Source organism: Camelina sativa, chromosome 11, assembly GCF_030686135.1.
Source record: "Camelina sativa cultivar CO46 ecotype springtype chromosome 11, ASM3068613v1".
Lineage (NCBI taxonomy): Eukaryota > Viridiplantae > Streptophyta > Magnoliopsida > Brassicales > Brassicaceae > Camelina > Camelina sativa.
Genome location: NC_141890.1, coordinates 12,731,234 through 12,737,271, shown reverse-complemented (window position 1 = coordinate 12,737,271; position 6,038 = coordinate 12,731,234). Strand labels below are relative to the sequence as shown.

Here is a 6,038-nt window from a genome sequence, read left to right as displayed (position 1 = left end):
GTCTGGAATTAAATGGAACCGTAAATATGTCGACATCGATGATATATTTGCATACAAGGTAGCACTTGAGATAAATGAGGATCTAGAACCCACATCTATATTAGAGTGCACTCAAAGAAAATATTGGCTTAAATGGAAAGAAGCTATTGATGTGGAGTTAAACTCTTTGAAGAAGAGAAGTGTGTTTGGTCCAATCTTAAGGACAACACCTGAAATTAAACCAGTTGGACATAAGTGGGTCTTTGTAAGAAAGAGAAATGAGAACAATGAAATTGTGAGATATAAAGCACGGCTTGTAGCACAAGGATTCTCTCAAAGACCAGGCATAGATTATGAGGAGACATACTCCCATGTGATGGATGCAACAACATTTCGGTACTTAATAAGTTTGGCCATTAGAGAAAAACTGGATTTGCGGTTAATGGATGTTGTAACTGCATACTTATATGGTCCACTGGATAATGAAATCTATATGAGATTACCAGAGGGTATTGAACTCAAAGATAAGAGTGGTTCTCGAGAACAGTACTGCATAAGGCTATACAAATCGCTTTATGGACTGAAACAGATTGGTCGAATGTGGTATAACCGACTAAGTGAGTATTTAGCTAAGAAAGGCTATAAGAATGACCCAATCAGTCCATGTATATTTATAAAGAAGTTTGCAAACAAAGGATTTGTGATAATAGCAGTCTATGTGGATGATTTAAACATCCTTGGGACCTCTGGGGAAATCGCCCAAACTGTAGAATATCTCAAGAAAGAATTTGAGATGAAAGACCTAGGTAAGACAAAATTCTGTTTGGGATTGCAGCTTGAGTACAGAAACAATGGTATCCTTGTGCATCAAAAGGCATATACAGAAAAGGTACTCAAGAGGTTTAAAAAGGACCAAGCTCACCCATTGACTAGCCCAATGGTTGTTAGAAGCTTAGACTTGGATAAAGATCTATTTGGTCCAAAGAAGGCCAATGAAGAAGTTCTTGGTCCTGAAGTGCCTTACCTCAGTGCTATAGGGGCGTTAATGTTCTTGGCTAGCCACACTAGACCAGACATATGTTTTGCCGTGAACCTCCTAGCGAGATATAGTTCTTGTCCGACTATAAGGCACTGGAATGGTATTAGACATGTTCTGCGTTACCTACAAGGAACGACATACTTTGGTTTATATTATACTAACTATAGCAAAGAAGGTTTAGTTGGTTTTGCTGATACAGGTTATCTATCTGATCCACACAATGGCAAGTCACAAACAGGTTATGTGTTTACACACGGTGGTACTGCAATCTCTTGGCGTTCTATGAAGCAAACCCTTGTAGCCACATCATCAAATCACGCAAAGATCCTAGCAATACATGAAGCCAGCCGTGAGTGTGTTTGGTTGCGGTCCATGACTCAGCATATTCGGACAGATAGTGGATTGGAAGACAACAAGGAAGCAACCGTAATCTATGAGGACAATACGGCTTGCATTGCACAGCTCAAGGAAGGTTACATCAAGGGAGATCGGACGAAGCACATACTGCCAAAGTTCTTTTTCACACATGAACTACAAAAGGCCGAGAAGTTCAAGTAGTGCAAGTTCAGTCATGCGACAACTCAGCCGATCTCTTCACCAAATCGCTACCGACGTTCAAGAAGCTCACGCATCAGATTGGAATGCGGAGGCTTAAGGACTTGGAGTGATGTTTGGAACAGGGGGAGCAATGTGTGTTGTACTCTTTTTCCTTCACCAAGGTTTTGTCCCACTGGGTTTTCCTGGTAAGGTTTTAATGAGGCAGCATCCCCTAAGCACATTGCGTCGATCCCATCCAACATAGGCACGGTCATCTCGTCCAAGGGGGAGTGTTGTAAAACACTTAGTGGACTTCATAGACCGGCCCATATATAGTCCGTGAGTACTTGGTCCCTCGGCCCGTGCACCTTCGGCCCATCGGCCGAGACCTCCTCGGCAACACCTTAATTTTATGTCGGTTTAGCTTAGGCTTTTGTACCCTACTATATATATGTATGTAACCTAGAGTTTAATCAATAAGAATACACAAGAGCTCTATCCCTAAACTCTATATTCATAACAAACTTACAATATTTCTTCGTTTTATTTCTTGTTCTAACATAGCTAATTTGTAACTCATTATATAAAAACTGTATAAAAAAAATAATAATGTCTTGGTATTTTCCTACATTTTGATTACGTACTTACATAGAAGAAGGAGGTTTGCAATAAGCTGACTAAAATTATCAAATTTACATAGAAGGCTTTTGGATCATTTAAAAAAAAAAAATTGTTACGTCAGCGTTTTGTTTTTTTTTTTTCAGTTTTAATACTGGTTGGTTTTTTTTGTTAATATTGGGAACCCAAACATTTTTTAATTTGTTAATACTTAATACAACTTGGAGAGAAAACAAAATTGTGCCGACAAATTAAAAGAAAAAGGAAAGGGAAAGTTGTTTCTCCTTTGATTGCGATCCAAAAAATCTCTTGGCCGGCGGTTTCTGTGGCTCGCCGACTCAGTCCCCGAATCTCAGTGGTTTGTCGTGGCTCCTTTATCCAATTTGGTTGACGGCTCTGATGGATCGGTAGTTGTGTCGGAGCTCTCCTCTTTTGGGGCTTGCTTCTGAGATCTGGTTTTCCGAGGGTGCATCATTTTATTTCCAGATCTCCTCTTCCTCCCGGGCGTTTTGGTGTGGCCTCAGTTTGGTATGTTAGAAATATCTAGTATAAATCTCCTAAATTATAATTCAAAGTCTGCTTGAATAGAAAGACAACTAATTACCGAAAGAGAAACAATTTTTTAGCCAATTCATGAAACAAAACTTGATTAGTAAAATAACAACCACTGATCTTTCAAACATCTGCTGAATGTATACATATAGAAAAAAACGTCTTTTAAATAGAAACTCTTACATGAACCTGAAGAATTTACTTTTAAGTTTCTTTGAACTTCTAATTGGCGTGACAACTCTCATTCCTACACAATTAATAAAATGATATTAGTTATATAAAATCAAAAGAGGGTGATAAAAGTCGCCCTTGTAGAAAAAGGTTTTACATTTAAACAAAAAGTTCTCACCTTTAAAAGCTCATATCCTTGCAGGAGAAAAGATCTGATTATTAGATAAGTCGTATATGGTTCTCCGCATGATCCAAGTAAGTTTCTAATTTCTTGAGAAATTATATGAAAAACAATTCCTCATGAATTTCGGGTTTGAGAGTTGAGAGATGGTCTAGGCCTCCTTCTATTCGATGTCTTCTTCATCCTGTTTCATATAACGACAATGGTGACATTAGTTTCATATTCTGATAAACAATGCATAAGAATAAAGAGAATTAAGCTTGGACACTTTGGGATCAAAGTGATACACTAAATTTGGGATTGAGTTTTTTTTTTTGTGTGTTTGAATAATTCAAGTGGTATATTAGATCTTGAGTAGAGGTTTGTATTTATAGAACTAATGGAGTCAGTTTGGTGAAATGGTATAATTCTAGAATGTGCTTATTATGATGAGATATGGTAATAATATATTTTAAACATAAATTCTTAATTTTCAAATCCGTGTTAGTTGCTAAAGTTTAGAAGACGCGAATAATTAGTTAATACAATTTTAAAAGTTACTATAATTTAGCTATAATATATTTAAAACTTACTGAAATGTGTAGATTCGGAATATTTCATCGGCGTTAAATTTGCATAATTATTTATTTGTTTGGCAATCTAAAATATTTTGAACTACATGTTAGGCAGTGTTCAAGAAAGCGCTAGGTGGTATCTGGGCGGTGACCCAACGCCTAGCGCCTAGAACGCTTAGTCGGAGTCTAAATGATTTTTATGTGGTTTAGGCGTTTACAACATAAAACATTATATATAATTATATTAAAATATATGTTATAAAAATAAAAAAAAATTATAAATTATAAACAACGGTAAGAAAAATCTATTTATTTAAGTTATATTAACATCATATAAATGTTTATAATTACATATATAGATATAAAACATAATAATTTAATTATATGTAATTTAAAAATCAAAAATAAATATTAAAATAAAATGTATGTAATTTTAAACGGGTTAGGCGGTCATCTAGGCGTCTGCTGAGCGCCTAGCGCCTAGACGGTCTAGGCGCTCAGCAGACGCCTAGACCGTTTTCTTGAACACTGATGTTAGGTAATAAATCCATTGATTCGAGTTTTTGATTATTATTTTTTTCGAAAATTGAATGAAGAAATAAGTTTTCTGTTTACTCGCTCCACTTTTTATGGTGTACAGATTTGATTATAAGCTTATTTCCTAATCTAACGTGCACATTTTCGTATTTATTATTTGAATTTGCTTACAGGTTTGGCAAGTACAAACTGTTTGGATACACATGCATGATATCCAAGATCCGAATGATGTAATCCCTAAACATTTAGGGTCCGCGTGTTTTGATCTCTTTAGTTTACCACTTTGCCCTCTCTTTTTTTTTCATTCTTCTTCGTTTCTTTAATTCGTAGGGGTAATTCATGAAATTCTGTTTTGTTTATTTTTTTTTATTCCTAAGTGTGTTTCCCAATTAATAGTATAGACTAGATTTAGACCCGCATGTACGTGCGAAATTATTTTCAAAAACTAAGTTTACTGTTTAGTGAAACTGTAATTTTAAAGAATAATACTGTAATTATTTTTTATAATTTGTTTATGGATAATAAAGACGAGAAGAAAATGTGTCGTAAATGTGGTATAGTAGTTGTAATTATATTAATTAATATTAGTAAACAATAGTATATTATAATTTGTAATGACAAATCTATACAATATTTAGACTCGGAAGAGTCTTCAAGTATTGTTAGACTGTTTTATCTCCAGTCCATAATAATTAATAAGGTGTCGAAGTACTTCCATAAGTTTTTATAGTAAAATCTATAGTATTATATAATTTAAATTAATTTGTTCATAAAAAGAATTATACAACGTAATCAATTTTGTGTTTGTGTTTAACAATAAAATCATAACTTAAAATAGTTAACTTTTATCAGTCTATAGTTCCATACTATGTTCGCGTGGGTGCAACTCGAAAACTACTCGCACGTTGTATTCTCGATCCTCCTCCAAGTTAGTGTAGAACATTATAAAACATAGGGTTAACAATGGCCATCCATGGAGAAATAACACTGATCAATCTTATAGTTTCAATCTATTGGTTATTAACTCCACCTTCAAAGTAACATACTTTGCCATGCCCGATAAATTTAACAAAAGGCATTTTTATTCTTTTCTATAAACTCATTGGAAGAGAAAAATTGAAAAAAACACCTTCTGTGACTATCTGACCAAAAACAGAAAAGGAAAAAATTAGTGTGTATTGAAGAGGCAATTTCTTTAACCTTCGTCTTCCACATTATCAAATCCAACAGAGACATCAATAAACATCCAAGTTCATCAATAATTTACAGAATCCAGTGAGTATATAAAACTATGTTCAAAGGTAAGCAATCTTAATTTTTAGTTTTTATTTAATCTGGTTTTGGGTTTTATATTAGGTGTTAATTCTTGTTTTATAAATCCATTTTTCTTGGAAATAATCAATGTACCCAAAAGCAAGGCTCACCATCGTTGATCAAGTTAAGTAAATTTTCATATTATCTGGTTTTTCTAGGAGATGTAAATTAGATTAAAAAAAATTTGATAGTATGATCACAACCCCAAAATCTAAATCGGAACCTTGTCATTCTGATTATAAAATTTTCTTCATACTTACTAAACACCTAAATATATATCTTGAAAATAAATAATCTACACTTTCAACATTCAATTTCTAACTCTAGATAATTTCCTTATTAAATCTATGGTCAACCTGTTTTAAAAAAATCTCAAAAAATTTTAGTTCCCAACAAAGATTTCGTTATGAAAGATAATATAATGTTAGTCAAAATAAATAAAGATTTAAAGAATGTATAATGTTACATGACTGCCTCTCGCAAATCATATAAACTTAGACAAACTGGTTTCATGTAAGAGGCATAATCCACCATTAATCATCACTGACGCCTTGAA

At 33.8% G+C, this 6,038-nt stretch overlaps 2 long non-coding RNA genes across 3 annotated transcripts; one reads left to right on the top strand and one right to left on the bottom strand.

Annotated features, from left to right (window-relative positions):
- Positions 1-2,299: 2,299 nt before the first annotated feature.
- LOC104723238 (uncharacterized) lies at positions 2,300-3,214 on the bottom strand. Of its 2 annotated transcripts, XR_015573139.1 has the most exons (3): positions 3,075-3,214; positions 2,909-2,972; positions 2,300-2,749 (listed from the first exon to the last, which is right to left on the bottom strand). It is a non-coding gene; the product is annotated as an uncharacterized LOC104723238 (long non-coding RNA). The 2 variants fall into 2 exon arrangements; XR_757306.3 differs by lacking the exon at positions 2,300-2,749 and having other exon boundaries at positions 2,823-2,972.
- LOC104723239 (uncharacterized) lies at positions 2,300-4,718 on the top strand. Its single transcript, XR_757307.3, has 3 exons — positions 2,300-2,701; positions 3,099-3,151; positions 4,342-4,718. It is a non-coding gene; the product is annotated as an uncharacterized LOC104723239 (long non-coding RNA).
- Positions 4,719-6,038: the final 1,320 nt, after the last annotated feature.